We start from the raw sequence: 19,348 nt of genomic DNA, 5'->3' as shown, positions 1-19,348 counted from the left end.
ATCCATCATCCAATCCTACATTGCCCCATGAGAAGCGTAGGAGCCCGGGGCTACGCAGATGGTCTCGACAATTAAGATGAGAGTGACCAGCCTCACTCATCCCTGAGTGGCATTACGTGAGCAATCAACCCCAACCACCCCTTGGATATAAACCTTCACTGGCTCAATCCGACTGGAACGCAATAATTACCCACTAAACCACCAGGTGCCAAAATTTGGTTATATGGTTACCACGCAGCGTAGTAAGTGGTTTCTTGGTGTACAGGAAACCATTTGGCTTGTCACTCAGTGTAGAGTCACCCACAGGCAGAAGGAAAAGGAAAGAATGAAGGAAAGAAAGACAGAAGAGGGAGTGTAAAGTCACCTGTAGGCAGAAGGACAAGGAAATAATGAAGGAAAGAAAGACAGAAGAGGATGGAAGGAAAGAAGGATTGAAAAAGGCAGAGACTATAGTAAAAGAGGAAAAATAAAGGAAGGGAAAGACAATGAGAGAAAGGAGGAAGAACATAGAAAAGAGGAAGGGGAAACAAAGGAATGTAAATACGTGAAGAAAGATGAGGAAAGAGAGGGAAAGGAAAAACGCAGAGAGAAGGGAGGAAGGACCAAGAAAGATAGAAGAGAGAAGAGAAAAAGAGGCAAAAGAAAGAGAAGCAAAATTAAGGAACAAAGGTGGGATGGAAAGGAGGTTAATATAGATAGATAGATAGATAGATAGATGGATAGATATTATCTCTCTCTCTCTCTCTCTCTCTCTCTCTCTCTCTTTATATATATATATATATATATATATATATATATATATATATATGACTGAGGAATGTTAAATTTGTAAAGGAAAACATATTAAAGGAAAAATTGAAAATAATTTTAAAAGGGGGAAGAAAGAAGCAGTAGAATGCAAAGAACAGGGGAAGATGAGGTGGAAAAGAGGAAGGAAATACAGGAGATGGAGACAGACAGACAGACAGAGAATGGCAAGAAGAAGACGGAAAGAAATGAAGACAGCAAGTGACGAGAGAAAGAATAAGGTAAGGAAACGTAAGGGAAGGGAAGGGAAAAGGGGAAACACAGAGGGACTTGTAAAAGGGAAGGCAAGGGTACTAAAACAAACCAGGAAGAAGGAGTAAGGAGGAGGAAAGAAGCAAGGGTGAGGGAGGGAGAGGAGAAAGGAGGAAGTAGGGAAAGAGAAAGAAAGAAGGGAGAAGAGAAAGGTAAGGAAAGGTACACCTATGATAGGGCGGTGATCCTGCCATTAGTAGCAGGCAAGTGGGCTTCAGAAGAGAGAGAGAGAGAGAGAGAGAGAGAGAGAGAGAGAGAGTGAGAGAGTGTCAGCGTAGTCCCTTATCTGCCATGGGAGATACGGACGAGAGAAGGGGAATGGGGAGAGAGGGATTGTCGAAGGGAGGGAGGGAGGGAGGGAGGGAGGGAGAGGATAGGGGCAGGGAGGGAGTGGGCTAGCGAATGGAGGGAAGAATAGGTATGACGGAAAGGGGGAGAGTCTGAGGCCGACGGAACTTAAAAGGCCGGTTCACACGAGCAAAATCGCGGTCGTTTTTTGCCGGAATTTGCTTCCCGATAGAAATTCCGGCCGCTTTTTTCGCCGGTATGGAGAGACCGACATGTCGGTCTTTTTTTGCCGGAATCGGGGGAAAGATGCCGGGCCGATTTAAATGGAAGCACCGAACAAGGCAAAGCTGTGGGAACGAAGACGAATACGACATCTTGTGTTTACACTACTACCACAACTAATCTCACTTAAACGTTGATTCCAGTTTGGGTGTATCTGATATGAGCATGAGTATAAAAGTATGATTATTTAAGTATGAGTTAAAGGTAAAGGAATCTTGTACATGATTTATGCTTAAGAAAATTTATGCATACGGCCCCTCAAGCCACTGGAAGGCTGAGTGGCAGTAAAGGCCTATTCACAGGAACAAAATCGCGGCCGTGATTTTTTTTTTTTTTTTTTTTTTGCCTATCGACCATTGGGGCCGGAGCCCCTGGTCATTAAGGCAAAATATATATATGTATATACAATGATACATATATACATATATATATATATATATATATATATATATATATATATATATATATATATATATACGAACATATATATATATACGAACATATATATATATACATACATACATACATATACACATCCATGCATATGAACATACACACTTTCATGCACACGTACAGACGTCGGAATAAGTTCGTTTCCTTTTCCGTGTTTGTAACACTGCTCGATGGAGAGCTTCCCCCTCCTCCTCCCTTCCTCATTGTCCCACACTCCCACCCAACCCCCCCACTTTTCTCTCCTAGCCCATAACCCCACTAGGTACCCCCCCATACTCTCGCTCACAGCCAACTAGGGGTTTCTGTGCTTCAAGCACCTCTCTAATTGGGTGCTTTCAAAGCTAGTATTCTGGTAGATGTCACCACCATTGAGACAAACACATTCCCCCCGCTGTTTAATAAGTATATTTTTCTTTGTTAAATATCTACACTGTTATGTGAAACAGTGAATCATAGTAATGTCATATACTTTAATATAAATATTACAAATAGAACATGTATATATAACGTAGCGTGAATTGTTTATATTTATCATAAATGGAAATTAAAATATTATTGATGGAATATGATGGCAACCCACCATTTCAGTGGTCCTATATTATTTAACTTCTGCTACATTTAGTGCAAGTTAGGTTCTTAATACATAGTTTGTTCAGACTGTAACTAACGCCTGGTGGGTGTCTTGACTCATTCAGTCTATATGTGGGCAGAAATTTAATGTTGAGTAAATACTGGGACTCAATATTTTGCTCACTCCTTTCACCCATGCACACACAAGACCCGTGTTGCCACGGTTTGAGATGGCCGTGGTGTTGCCCCAATGCCCCCTCAGACCCTCCAAAGCAATTACAGTACCTTACTTTGTCTAACCTAACCAGACCACAAGTAGCCTAGTCTAAATTGTATTATTTTAAGCATTAGCCCTAGTGCGTTTGTTTTGAAAACAAATCTCTCGTGAAGAAACTTAAACACTGGACTGTCTTGTGCGCATGCGTGAAGGGAGTGACCAAAATGTTGTGTCCCAGTATTTACTCAGCATTAAATTTCTGCCCACATATAGACTGAATGAGTCAAGATACCTACTAGGAATAATTTACAAGCTGAACAAACTATGTATTAAGAACCTAACTTGCACTAAATGTAGCAGACATTAAATAATGTAGGACCATCACATTCCATCAATATTATTTTAATTTCCGTTTATGACAAATATAAACAATTCACGCTATGTTATATATACGTGTTCTATTTGTATTATTTATATTACAGTATATGACATTACTATGATTCACGGTTTCACACAAGTGTTGATATTTAACAAAGAAATATATGCTTTTTAAACAACGAGGGGAATGTGTTTGTCCCAATGGTAGTGACATCTACCGGAATACTAGGCTTTTCAGAAGCACCCCATTACGTCTAGTCCAAACAACTAATAAAGAAATAGTACAGTATATATCATAAACCAAGTTAGGAAAAGATTTACCACACTGTGTGTGTGTGTGTGTGTGTGTGTGTGTGTGTGTGTGAGAGAGAGAGAGAGAGAGAGAGAGAGAGAGAGAGAGAGAGAGAGAGAATAAATCTGCTGTTAATAAATGTTGCAGTAGTAGACACCTCTTTTACACACACATACACACACACAGAATAAATCTGATGTGATTAAATGTTGCGGTAGTAGACACCTCTTTTACACACACACACACACACACACACACACACACACACACACAGAGTGAGAGAGAGGAGTTGCAAGGAAAAGTTAGGATCTTAATGACTATGCAGCCAATACCGTGGAGATACTTCTTGTTTGGTTGGGAATGCATATCCAGTTCACATTTATTCTAGTGTGCCTTAAACTTCTCTATTATATACAACGTCCATGTTGAGTCAGTTCCATTTGGAGCAGATCTTGCCCGTGAAAAAGTTTTCACGTAATTCTGCTGCTAAATTTTCTCATTTACGGTTTCCAACCATGGTTGTGTGCCGAGTCCGTGTTAAGAGTAAGCAGCTTTGTATGTAATGATTGTGAAACCCATTCAGATTTTAAACACTTTAATGAGCTGACCTCGTAGGCCACGAGTTTGTACTAAAAAATTCCACAACCCTCAGCGAACCTGATACCTTAGTCTCCTGAACTCTTTTTAAATCGACGTATGTCTTTTTCAAGCGACCAAAATTCCACAGCAACTCAGGAAGTGGCCGTATTAAGGAGATATAGACTGTGAGAACAATCTCTTTATTCCCAGAGAGAGAGAGAGAGAGAGAGAGAGAGAGACTTGGAATGGTAAGAACAATCAGGAGAAATACTGATAAGAAAAGTGAGAAGAGAAACTGAAGCAGAGAAGAGGAAAACACGCAGGTGAAAAAAGGGAACAATGTTATAGAAGTGACACAGGGACGGAAGCACACACACACACACACACACACACACACACACACACACATACTCACAAACGCACACTTTCTGAATATTTGTTGACTTATCTGTCTGTGCTTGGCTGTGTACTGCCCCTCCCCCTCCCACCCTCATCTCTCTCTCTGGATCCTCTGTCTCACCCCCAGTTTCCTTTTCCCTCCTTCCTCTTTCTTTATAGCTCTCTGCTCAGTCCCTACCTTCCTCCCTCTCGCCTTTCCTTCGTCTGTCTCCCCCTTTGTCACTCCCTCCTTACCTCACTCTTCTTCCTCCCTCAGTCACAACTTTGTCTAACATTTTTTCATTTGTCACATGTGTTACCTTTTTTTCTCCATTACTCTCTCCGTAATTCTTTACTTGTACTAAACCCATTTTCTTCACTGCTTTCTTTCCCCATTAATAAATGCATGCTCTTTTTTCTCTCTCCTCTCTCCGTCTCTCCCTGTCACCCGAAATCTCTTCTTTCATTCCGCTCTTCCCACTGTCTTTCCCTCCCTTCCTCCCTCCCTCTCCCTCCCCTTGTCTTCCCTTCTTAACATCCCCCTCCCCTTTCTTGCCCTAATAATTAACCTGTTTTCTTCCCACCAGTAATCTCTACTTTCTCTCTGTAGATTTCTCTAATTTCTCTATTTCTCTCCCTCCCTTTTCACTTGAATGTCATTCGTTCTACTCAGCCTCAATTTTTTTTCGTCTTATCCTGCTTAGTTCTTTTCCTGCGTCCTTGCCATAATAACACACTTTCTTCCTCCTCCCCGTTACCTTTTCTTCTTTTCTAATTTTTCTCATATCGTTCTCAGTGTTCCGTTCCGTAGCTCGCTTTCCCACTTTCTCCTTTTGTTATCTCTATTTCTATGTTTGCTCCATTCCAATTTTCTCTCAGCTGTTCCCCTTTTGTCTCTCCTTCCTGTATCCCAGCCTTCCGATTCACATCACCCTTTTCTCTTTCCCTTTCACACTGCTTGTATCTCATTTCACCTCTCACTGTCTCATCTTCTCACTCTCTGTTTCTTAACTCTCGTTGTTCTCTCCTCTTTTTACTTTCTCCGTAACTGCACTCTCATTTCTCATTATTCCACTCACTCTCCCTCTCCGCCTGTCGCCCCCTGTCTTTTAACTCTCTCTCTCTCTCTCTCTCTCTCTCTCTCTCTCTCTCTCTCTCTCTCTCTCTCTCAGTGCGGTAAGTTTTTCCTACCTTGGTTTATATATATACTGTGCTATTTCTTTATTAGTTGTTCGGACTACACGTAATTAGAGAGGTGCTTGAAGTACAGAAACCCCTAGCTGGCTGTGAGGGAGAGCATGGAAGGTACCGGGTGAGGTTATGGGGTCGGAGAGAAAAGTGGGGGGGTTGGGTGGGAGTGTGGGACTATGAGGAAGGGAGGAGGAGGGGGTAGCTCTCCATCGAGCAGTGTTACAAACGCCTTAGTCCACAGAAAAGGAAACGAACTTATTCCGACGTCTGTACATATATATATAATAATTTTTATTTTATTATTTTTTTGTAGTTTTATTTTTATTATGATTTTATTTAATTTTTTACATATATTTCTTAACCTTATATTACTTATAAACTAAAATGCCTAATCTAAAGACCCTAAAACTAATCACCTAACAGACAAATCGCTAACCTATAATAAATCCTGAGAGACAAATAACTAGACCTACACGATCAGTGGGGGGGACCCTCCGTGGGCGATAAGCAAAGGTAAACTCAGGAAAAGATACCAACACCTATTGTATCTCTAACAGGGAGGGGAGGAAAATGAGTACTAACTAACCTAACTTTATTAACAACGCCCTAGTGGCGGACAAAAAGCTAACGCCGGTGAGGCAACCCTGCAGCTAGAGGAGAGCTCAGAAAACACGTCTTCTCTCTCCACGACCATGCATAAAAGTCCCGCCGTGAGGGCTCATCTTGAAGTAGGAAAAGTGCAAGAGCTGCACACCTGGTACGAGTACGGTGGTCCATCTTTGTAAACACTGTTGCCGCGTTCCTGCCTCTGCAGTCCCCGTACGTGTGAACACCTTTCCGGGAGAAATACCGAAAATCGGCATTTTTTCCCCGCAAATTGGAGAAGAAAACGACCGCGATTCAGCTCGTGCGAACCGGCCTTAAGGGAGAAGGGAGGGAGAGGGGAGATGAGAAAGATAATAGGAGGGGAGCGGAGGAGACAGAAGGAAATGAAGTAAAGAGAGAGAGAGAGAGAGAGAGAGAGAGAGAGAGAGAGAGAGAGAGAGAGACAGACAGACAGACAGACAGACAGACAGACAGACAGAGACAGACAGACAGACAGACAGACAGACAGACAGAAAGACAGACAGAGAGCAGGTATCTCATCCTGCCATATCTTCCCAAGGGTAAAAATGAGTTTCTCTGTGTCCACAAGTGAGTGAAAAAGCCGTCCCGTAAAGTATGAAAAAAAGAAACCTTGATTAGAAATCCTCGTCAAATAATGAAACCTTGATAAGAAACCCTCGTCAAATAATGAAACCTTGATAAGAAACCCTCGTCAAATAATGAAACCTTGATAAGAAACCCTCGTCAAATAATGAAACCTTGATAAGAAACCCTCGTCAAATAATGAAACCTTGATAAGAAACCCTCGTCAAATAATGAAACCTTGATAAGAAACCCTCGTCAAATAATGAAACCTTGATAAGAAACCCTCGTCAAATAATGAAACCTTGATAAGAAACCCTCGTCAAATAATGAAACCTTGATAAGAAACCCTCGTCAAATAATGAAACCTTGATAAGAAACCCTCGTCAAATAATGAAACCTTGATAAGAAACCCTCGTCAAATAATGAAACCTTGATAAGAAACCCTCGTCAAATAATGAAACCTTGATAAGAAACCCTCGTCAAATAATGAAACCTTGATAAAGAAACCCTCGTCAAATAATGAAACCTTGATAAGAAACCCTCGTCAAATAATGAAACCTTGATAAGAAACCCTCGTCAAATAATGAAACCTTGATAAGAAACCCTCGTCAAATAATGAAACCTTGATAAGAAACCCTCGTCATATTGCAGGAGGGAAAGTTCTGAGAGCTTTTTTTTTTTTTTTTTTAATCTTTTTTTAGGCGTATGATGAAAATGTTTGCAAAGGAGAGAGACTGCTGACTTGGAGGTTGGAGAGAAAGATATTTTTGCCGTCGTTGAAAATCTCTCTCTCTCTCTCTCTCTCTCTCTCTCTCTGCAAGCTGGATCACTCAGGATATTTTTCACCCTGTCTCCAGTCTTTGTGTAGCGGCAATAAACACTTGCTATTCAGAAACCTTGCCTTTGCCTCTGTGCTCTCGAGGGGGGATCTCTTGAAGGCAGTCGGCAATGCTTGGCTCTGGGGACGCAGGCAAGACCAAACAAAGACCCAGGAAGGCACGAGAGGGATACAGCCCAGACCTAAGGAGACGCAAGAGAAATGCCTGAGGATGACTAATATAGAGACCCAAGAGATTCGAGAGTATTCCTGAGAGAGAGAGAGAGAGAGAGAGAGAGAGAGAGAGAGAGAGAGAGAGAGAGAGAGAGAGAGAGAGAGAGAGAGAGAGAGAGAGAGAGAGAGAGTACAATTGTGGTTATGTATATTTTTATGTATGTATGTGTGTGTGTGTGTGTGTGTGTGTGTGTGTGTGTGTGTGTGTGTGTGTGTGTGTGTGTGTGTGTATGTGTGTGTGTGTGTCCTACAGCGGTCAATGCTGAACTCTTGGCTCCCAGCGTATAGATAAGGCCCAGGGAAATACGGTGTTTGGAAGGAGAACTGAAAGGGAAGAACTGGAGAGAGGATGACTGAAGGGGACTAAGGAGGTAGGAATGAGAGAATAAAGGAAAGCAAGGAACAGAAGAGGAACGAGGGAAGTTAGGAAAAAGCGTGGAAGGAAGAAGGTAGAGATAAGATCATGAATAAATAAACAATCTTTTGAAAGAGGAAGAAGTAGGAAGAATGTGTGGGAAGAGGAAGGGGGGAGAGGTAGGAAGGAAAGGAAAGATGAAGGACTGGAGGGATGGAAGGAAGAGCCACGAGAGGAGAATTACGGTCGGGAGGGGAGGTAAGAGGATGGGAGGAAGCGAAGTGCAGTTGGACTAAAGATGAAAGAAGAGTAGGAAAAGTAGGCGTAACGACCGTAGCCTGTTAAGACAAAATCCACTAAATGAGAGTAGAGGTTTAATTTTAACATTCTTGCCACCACCAGACGGTTTTATTCAGCTTCGTAGTGGCGTCTTGTCGTCCCTTCAGCTCGAGGACTATATTAATCCTGCCACTAAACGATTTTTTCCCCAGTGGTGAGGGAAGTTTTCAATGTGGTTTAGATACCGTCTTCCTTAACCCCTTCTCCACCAGGTGGCTGTCCTTCACAGTATATATGAATCCTCTGATGGTAGCGTGAATATAGAAAAAAAAAAAAGTTGAATTCACCGCCGCGAAACAGAATTTAAACTAGCCCTCTTCTCCAGAATTTTGTCCCAGTTCGGCCTAATGACATTCAAAAAACATCATTTATCAGTACATCTCTCGTGCCGACCCGCACCAGAATTATCATGTGGTCAGAGGAATAGATACTCGTATTTTTGGCACTGTGTCTTGCGGGTGGGACATAAACTCAGTTAAATATAAAGATTTTGACGAACATTCCGAAGGCTTGGACGATGAATGAAGGGCAGATGCATTGGTGTTTCTCTTTTTTACACAACGGTGATAGTTCTCATTTATTTTTGTTCTTATTTTCTTGTTTCTGATTATGGTTTAGGGATTAGAACGATGATGGTGATGGTGGTGGTTTTGGTGATGATGATAATTATGATGATGATGATGATGATGACGATGATGATGATGGTGATGGAAAACCCGGAACAATAAATATACACTTTAAGCCCCTCACTATGACGGGCTCCAGTGATGAATAAAATCGTCTGGCGGTAGTAGAAATATAACTAATAAACAGGCAATGGTCGCAGTGCAGTGGGTGTGTAGTTACACAAAGCTGCGCAGATATACAGACCTCACAGACTTTAAGATTATAATGATGTGGTCTGTCCAGCCTTAATTTTATCTTATTTACTCTGGTGCTGCAGTGAGACACCTTCACTTGGTGTCCCTCAGCTCTCTCCTTATTTTCCAAAAGGGTCGTGGTGGCCTGCACGAGAGGACAAACTTCAGCCTGTGATTCACAGCTTTACATCCAGATGAACCTAAGACCACCACCACCGCCACCACCACAAAAAACAATAACAACAACAACAACAACAACAACAACTACTACTACTACTATTACCACTACTACTACTACTACTACTACTGCTACTACTACTGCTACTACTACTGCTACTACTACTACTACTACTATTACTACTACTATTACTACTACTACTACTACTACTACCGCTACTACAATTTGACTCCATCTAGAGAATTACACAACATAGGTCTCGTGCATGATGTGCCTCCCTCTCCCGTAAAAGACTAGAACCAGGAATAACGCATTGCAGATGAGAGTACCAGAAGGAAATTTCACTGGAACGGAAGAAAGAAGAGTTTCAAATACTGACTCAGGGCTGTATTCTGAGTGGCTGTGGAGACATTGTAACACCCATTCCTTGAAGATTTATTTTCATATTGTGTCTTAATTTCGTATTATATTATGGATGCTAAACATGTCTTTATTTAAGCATTATAAATGGGTTACAAGAGAAAGCTTCGGTATAATGTGTGGAATAAACGCTAAAGAAGAGACATTACGAAGCCTCCTGTGCCACTTACAGTCCAGCCCACCGACACATCCACACAGACACAGCCCCCTCCTCTCCACCTCCACTGACACATCCACACAGACACAGCCCCCTCCTCTCTCCCCTCCTTACCACATCCACCGACACATCCACACAGACACAGCCCCCTCCTCTCTCCCCTCCTCACCACCTCCACTGACACACCCACACAGACACAGCCCCCTCCTCTCTCCCCTCCTCACCACCTCCACTGACACACCCACACAGACACAGCCCCCTCCTCTCTCCCCTCCTCTCCACCTCCACTGACACACCCACACAGACACAGCCCCCTCCTCTCTCCCCTCCTCTCCACCTCCACTGACACACCCACACAGACACAGCCCCCTCCTCTCTCCCCTCCTCTCCACCTCCACTGACACATCCACACAGACACAGCCCCCTCCTCTCTCCCCTCATCACCACCTCCACTGACACATCCACACAGACACAGCCCCCTCCTCTCCACCTCCACTGACACATCCACACAGACACAGCCCCCTCCTCACCACCTCCACTGACACATCCACACAGACACAGCCCCCTCCTCTCTCCCCTCCTCACCACCTCCACTGACATCCCCACAGACACAGCCCCCTCCTCTCCACCTCCACTGACACATCCACACAGACAGCCCCCTCCTCTCTCCCCTCCTCTCCATCTCCACTGACACATCCACACAGACACAGCCCCCTCCTCTCTCCCCTCCTCACCACCTCCACTGACACATCCACAGACACAGCCTCCTCCTCACCACCTCCACCGACATATCCACACAGACACAGTCCCCTCCTCTCTCCCCTCCTCACAACCTCCACTGACACACCCACACAGACACAGCCCCCTCCTCTCCCCTCCTCACCGCCTCCACCGACACATCCACGAAGATACAACCCCCTCCTCTCCCCTCCCCACCACCTCCACCGACACATCCACGAAGATACAACCCCCTCCTCTCCCCTCCTCACCACCTCCACCGACACATCCACGAAGACACAACCCCCTCCTCTCCCCTCCTCACCACCTCCACCGACACATCCACGAAGACACAACCCCCTCCTCTCCCCTCCCCACCACCTCCGCCGACACATCCACACAGACACAACCCCCTCCTCTCCCCTCCTTACCACCTCCTCCAACTCTCCTCCGTTGATCCGCCACGCATTAAAAATCTCTGTTTCATTACCTATTGTCTGGCTGTCAAATGACTTCGCCTGAGTTTTAAATCCCCACCACAAAAATTGCCGCTGCGTTACCATTGCGTGAGATAAAGCATGGTAACTTGGTTTTTGTGTCACATCACATACACCGACCCAACTGCAAGCCAATTAATACAGCTTATTAATCCAGTTTCACTGACCATAATTACTTTTCGTTTCGTTTACGTTTTTAAAGGCTCCAACATGCTTGCATGTGTCGGCCTTGGTCACCTATGGCGGCTCTCCACGCTGCACGATCCATTGCAGCCTCCCTGTTCAGTCCCTTAACCCTAAGGTCACACTTAATGACCTCGTCCCATGTCTTTCTCGGTCTTCCCCTCATAACCCCATCCCCAATATTAACACTTCTCACCTTCCTCACCCAATTATCATCCCCCATCCTCTCCACATGTCCAAACCACCTCAATCTACCTCTCCTCATCACAACACCAATACACTCCAGTCCAATCCTACCTCTCAACACTTCCATTGTAAACCCAGCCCCTCCAGGCCTTGGACGCAGGGACGCACTGCACATCCACCTAATCATTGTCATTTCTGTACGTCTGAGCCGGCGAATGTCTTCCTCCTTCACTGCCCAGGTCTCACTGCCATACAGCATTACACTCCTAACACATGCTGCATACAAAGACCCCTTAGCACGTAGGGAGAGCCCTCTCAATGTCAGGAGAGGCAAGAGCTCCCTGAACTTCTTCCAACCACTTCTCACCCTAGCCACAGAGCTAGCTCCAGCCCCACCTCCAGCACACAACATGTCTCCCAAATAACAAAACTCTTCCACACACTCAAGAGATTCACCAGCAAGTTCAATCCTTTCATGTCTGACGATCTCCACCTGCTCACCGCGGCACGCCGTACACATAAAATCAGCATTATCTCGCAGTCTACCTCTGATACCACTACATCTCTTATGAACCCATTTATCACACACACTGCACAAGATGGAATTACTTCCCACGCCCTTGTGGCATACGGCACATGGCCACTCTCCCTCGTCTTTGACAGTACCGCCACCAACCCTAGATATCATCACTTTTGTTTTATCTGCATTTACCCTTAAACCCTTTTGCCCCATACCATCTCTCCACTTCCTAAACCTTTCCTCCACCTCCCTTTCATTCTCTGCAATCAACACCAAATCATCAGCATACAACAACTCCCACGGGAGTCCGTTTCTAAAGTCACGTGAAAGGGCTTCAAGTACCATGATAAACAACATGGGACTCAAGACTGACCCCTGATGCACACCAACATTTACGGAAAACTCATCACTCAAATCTCCATTCACTCTCACCTGGGTGTGAGCACCCACATACATGGCCATAACCACCCTAACCAGCCACTCCTCCAAGCCAAGCTTACTCATTGCCCACTTCACCACCTCTCTAGGGACTCTGTCAAAGGCCTTTTCCAAATCAACAAAAACAAAATAAAGATCCCTTCTCCTACCAATATATTTTTCCTGAAGCTGTCGAACAATGAATATGGCATCAGTGGTCCCCCTACCTGGCATAAACCCAAACTGCATCTCATCAATATTCACTCTTTCTCTAATCATACCTTCTAAAACTCTCTCCATTACCTTCATTATCTGATCTAAAAGCTTTATACCTCCATAATTTCCTCTTTCCAGGGCATCACCCTTCCCTTTATACACATTTACAATTACACTCTTCAGCCAATCATCTGGGACAACACACTCATAAATAATCCTGTTTATCAGGTCAGTGACTAAACTCACCCCTATATCGCCTGAGGCCTTCAACATTTCGGCAGTCAACCCAGACACACCTGCTGCCTTCCCCACCCTCATCCTGCCTATTGCCTCACTCACAGTAGCAGTATCAATCAAAGGCCAAGGGCCAGACACTGGATCTGCTGGCTCCAAACCTTCCCTGTCCCAGTCAAACTCCTCATTCAACAACCGGTTATAATGCTCTCTCCATGCATCTTTAATATCCTCACTGTTCACCACTACCCTTCCTTCATCATTCTTCACACACTGCTCACCTATGATATCCCGATTATCCCTCTTCACCTGACCTGCCACCCTAAATATATTTTTCCTTTCCCCATGATTTAGGTTATCAAGTAATTGTCTCTGTGACTCAGACTTTGCCCTGTATACCTCACTCCTAGCCCTACGCTTGGCAGCCAAATATTCCTCTTTGCTACCACCCTTCTTCCATTCCCGGAAAAGCCCTTCTTTTCTCCTTAATTGCAGCTTCTACACCCTCATCCTACCACCAAGTTACTTTATGTCTTGGTGGTCCTCTTGTCCAGCCGCATGTTACATCAGTAACTCTCAAGAAATTGTTCTTGAGGGCTCTGTACTGTTCATTAACGCCTCTGTCTACAGCTCCCTGTTCAGCCACCACTCTCCTCAACTCGCTATAGAAGGCATCCCTTACTACTTGGTTTTTCAGCTTCCATATTTTCCTCCTAGGTACATAAGTCCTCTTTTTCATCACTTGTTCTTTAAGCACCATATCACAAATCAATAGTTTGTGCTGCTGCACACTCTCCTCACTTCCTATAACTTTAACATCCCTCACTAACCTCCTATCGGCCCTCCTAACCAGAAAATAATCTATCTGACTGCTACTTTTGGTGAAAATAATTATCCTTGCAGTCCACAGTAACAAATGAGCTTTGGAACTGGCGGTCGCTCATAATTATTAAAGTTCTTCGTCTATTATTATGGTTAAGTGAGTTCTACGCTGATGACTTCACGAGGATCAGTATCAGTATTAGCCATGAAATAGCGATGCCTCATTACAACCTTGGAGATGTTGGTTACAGGTATGGTCTTGAGAGGAATGCAGTCACGGAATGCATAGTGAGGCTGGATGGTCAGGAAGTGAAGGATGTGAGTTTCTTCAAATATTTAGGTAGTGTGATGAGCACAGACGAAAGTTTAGGGAGTGAATAACATGATGGATTAGAGCAGAGAAGAGCGGTTGCAGGTTCATTGATAGCAGTGATAAGAAATAATGAACTGTTGCGCATGACAGTACTGTGATCCTTACTCTGACGAATGGAAGTGAAGGTTGGACTCTGTTGGAAGGATACAGGTCAAGAGTGAGAGGTGAAGAAATGCGTTTAGAAAGGAGGACGTTGAGTTACGTGGAGAGACAGGCATATGAGGAAGTGAAGGAGCGTTTTGGTGTTGATTTGGTTATGCTGGAATGTATTAGAAGTGCAGATGTGAACAAGGAACAGACACACTGCGTTATCCTGGATGCACAAAAGCTGGTGATTTACAGTGAGGGAATCGGCAAGTGACAATACCACCTTTCCTTCACTTACTTCCATCTCATACCACTTTCCCAGCTCTCCCCACTCTAACTCATCAGCTAGATATGATACAGCTCTTGTGCGCCTGGACTCAAGGCGGTGTCTCAGTTCCTTTGTGAGCACCTGTACATTGAGATGGTTTGGCCATGTGGAGAAAATTTAGGAACTGGTATCGGCTAGGAGAGTGTACGTGAGTTAGGAGGCGAGGGAAGGAGGAGGGGGAGACCGAAGATAACTGGACGAAAAGGTATATGAGAAAGGAGTTAGGGAGTTATGAACTGGAAATGTGATGGCGGTAGGCAAGGTGACATGGAGGCGATTGATTATGACTACTGCTTTCGGCATTAAGGCGTCTGGCTATAGGTAGAGTGACAGGTGACAGTACACAGTAATTTTCCTTCACTCCTCTTTTTCTTCAGCTACTCTCTCCCTTAATCAACTCTCACTCCTTTCTCTTACCAACTTTCATCTTTCCATTTCTTCTCTGCCCTTCTGATATTCTGTCCCTTTCTCCCCTTTCCTCTCTCAGTCCTTTCCTCCTCTGTATCTCTATTTTCATTTCTCGCTGGTTCTCTCTGTTCATCGTCCCTTCCATCTGTCCATCACACTTCCTCTTTAACTTTCCCTTTCTCTTTCAATCTCTCTTGCCCTGCATTGTGCCTCTGTCCTTCTGGTCATTTCTCCCTTCCTAATTTCTTCTACTCTCCCCTCCTCCTTTCCTCCAGTTTCTCTCCTTCTGCCAACACGTTGTCAGGGTCATAATCAGGTCATGGGCAGTATTCATAAACTGTCTCTGGCATAAGAGTATATAAGACTGCTTGTTTATACATTTATCTTCATCCATACAGTTACCAAAAATTTCACAACCAAACTATAATGAGATGGAGGGATGGATTGGAGAGGTGTATGAGAGGGGAGTGGGGTCAGCTGAGAGAAAGGCAGTGAAGTGGCATTGGACAGGGCGACATGGAGGCGATTTATTTGTGGCCACCTCTTACGGGATTAAGGCGTCTGGCAATAGATAGATAGAAAATATACATAATTCCTGATAATAATTAGTTGCTATGGATATGTGTTTAGCCCAAAAAAATGGCTACGCTCCTTCATAAATACAGAAGCGGGTCATTATAATGCACAGTGCATGGCAGCTGAGGAGGACAAGTGAGATGACCTGACAGGGAGGACATGTTACACCAGGACCAGGACACGACATGAAGGCACGACATGAGGACACGACATGAGGGCACGACATGAGGGCACGACATCAGTACACATCAATACACATCAGGACACATCAGGACACATCAGGACACGACATCAGGACACATTAGGACACATCAGGACACATTAGGACACGACATCAGGACACATTAGGACACGACATCAGGACACATTAGGACACGACATCAGGACACATTAGGACACGACATCAGGACACATTAGGACACGACATCAGGACACATCAGGACACGACATCAGGACACATTAGGACACGACATCAGGACACATCAGGACACATCAGGACACATCAGGACACGACATCAGGACACATTAGGACACATCAGGACACATTAGGACACATCAAGACACATCAGGACACGACATCAGGACACATTAGGACACGACATCAGGACACATCAGGACACGACATCAGGACACATCAGGACACGACATCAGGACACATCAGGACACGACATCAGGACACATTAGGACACGACATCAGGACACATCAGGACACGACATCAGGACACATTAGGACACGACATCAGGACACATCAGGACACATCAGGACACGACATCAGGACACGACATTAGGACACGACATCAGGACACAACATCAGGACACGACATCAGGACACAACATCAGGACACGACGTCAGGACACATCAGGACACATCAGGACACGACATTAAGACACGACATCAGGACACGACATTAGGACACGACATTAGGACACGACATCAGGACACAACATCAGGACACAACATCAGGACGCGACATCAGGATACGACATCAGGACACGACATCAGGACACGACATCAGGACACGACATCAGGACACAACATCTGGACACAACATCAGGACACAACATCAGGGCACAACATCAGGGCACAACATCAGGGCACGACATCAGGGCACAACATCAGGGCACAACATCAGGGCACAACATCAGGGCACGACATCAGGGCACAACATCAGGGCACAACATCAGGGCACAACATCAGGGCACGACATCAGGGCACAACATCAGGGCACAACATCAGGGCACGACATCAGGGCACGACATCAGGGCACGACATCAGGACACGACATCAGGGCACAACATCAGGGCACAACATCAGGACACGACATCAGGGCACAACATCAGGGCACGACATCAGGACACGACATCAGGGCACAACATCAGGGCACGACATCAGGACACGACATCAGGGCACAACATCAGGGCACAACATCAGGGCACATCAGGACACGACATCAGGACACGACATCACATGACATCAGGACACGACATCAGGACACGACATTAGGACACGACATCACATGACATCAGGACACATCAGGACACGACATCAGGACACGACATCACACGACATCAGGACACGACATTAGGACACGACATCACATGACATCAGGACACGACATCAGGGCACGACATCAGGACACGACATCACACGACATCAGGACACGACATCAGGACACGATATCACACGACATCAGGACACGACATCAGGACACGACAGGCGCAAAAATAAGGAAGTAAATTGATCAGTATAATATTCCCTTCGCTACTACGGCCTCATGTTTTTCTTTTTGTCTGTCTGTCTGTCTATTGCCAGGCGCCTCAATCCCGTAATGGGTGGCCAAAAACAAATCGCCTCCATGTTGCCCTGTCCCCCCGCCATTTTACTGCCCTTCTCGCCAGCTCACACGCATCTCTCTCATATACCTCTCCACTTTATCCCTGCATCCCATCCTCGGCCTCCCTCTCCCCTCCCCCTCGTTTTCTCTTTTCGTTATTACTTTTCTTTCTTTTTCTTCCACTCGTCGTATTGAAAGGATTAGACAGTCTCCATTACTTCAGAAAGAAAACATTTTTTGTTATCCAATCTAGTTCTTGTTCCCACTGGATTATATGATTAGACCAGCGAGCGACCCGTGGCAATGAGAAGATTTAACACAAGGAAAGAAAACAAAAACTGATTGAATAAGACGAGCTATAGGTGTGTGAAAGTTGGCTTTAACGTATAGTCTGGGACACTGAGGGAAATTCAGAAGGGAGAGAGAGAGAGAGAGAGAGAGAGAGAGAGAGAGAGACAGACAGACAGACAGACAGACCGACAGACAGACAGACAGAGAGTGAGTGAGACAGACGGACAGACAGACAGACAGAAAAGTGAGGAAGAGAGTATGAAAAAAAAGAGCAAGAAGAGGTAAAAACATTCAATAGGAGGAAAGGGAGAAAACGAGAGGGAAGAGAAGGGGGAAAGAGAGGGGTGAGGAAGAGGACTCAGCCCAGCCCCACGCCTCCATTACTTAACTTAAGGCAGGTCCCGGTGTTGTGGAAGCTCGCTGGAAACACGGGTGAAACAAGTGAAACAGCTGAAGGAGGGCCTGAGTGAAGCAGGATTAGTTGAAGCAGAGGGCAGGTATGAAGAGGATCTAATGAAGCAGCGATAAGACGAAGCACATGAAGGAGAAACAACTTGAATGAAACACATAGCAGCAGAAGATAAGTGAAACGGAAGGTGAAGTAGGGGAAACATGGAGCACTGTGGAGGTGAAACAGGGGAAGAATGAAACATGAAATAGATGCTAACTGAGGTCGTGGCCAAAGATAAAACAGGTGCAACAAAGGCGTGTGAAAGATGAGACAGAGGCCAAGTGATGGAGGGACTGAGTGAAACAAAATCAAGTGAAACAAAAGAAAAGTTAGAAAGTGAAACAGAAGACAAGTAAGAAAGTGAAACAGAAGACAAATAAGAAAGTGAAACAGAAGACAAGTAAGAAAGGGATCAATTGAATCAGGATTGAAATGAAACACGAAGGTGAAGGGTTAACTAGTCATATTCAGGCCCACGGTAGCCTAGCCCCGGGACCCTACGCCTCAGAAGGGTAATATGATACTGACAATTACTGTTACCGGAAACTGAGGTGGATAAAATACCAAGGGGTCTTCTCTCTCTCTCTCTCTCTCTCTCTCTCTCTCTCTCTCTCTCTCTCTCTCTCTCTCTCATATATATATATATATACTGTATATATATATATATATATATATATATATATATATATATATATATATATATATATATATATATATATATATATATATATATGCGCAGTATATACTACTGCTACTACTACTGCCCTACCATACTGCCATAGAGGATGAGGAACATATAAGGTTATTTACCAACACAAAGGGCAGGACAAACACACATCAGCATAGGTCGGGTTCCATCTCTTAATGGCGCCGCCGCCTCCTCCAGTTTCCTGCATATTTTTGTATAATTTCAACTTATGGGAGGCCGAGGAAGGCTCTGGCTTTGTTGGTGTAGGAGCTGGTGACGG

Source organism: Coenobita brevimanus, chromosome 73 (assembly GCF_032717465.1).
Source record: "Coenobita brevimanus isolate Jiangsu-jjx chromosome 73, ASM3271746v2, whole genome shotgun sequence".
NCBI classification, from domain to species: domain Eukaryota; kingdom Metazoa; phylum Arthropoda; class Malacostraca; order Decapoda; family Coenobitidae; genus Coenobita; species Coenobita brevimanus.
This window is presented reverse-complemented; position numbering follows the sequence as displayed.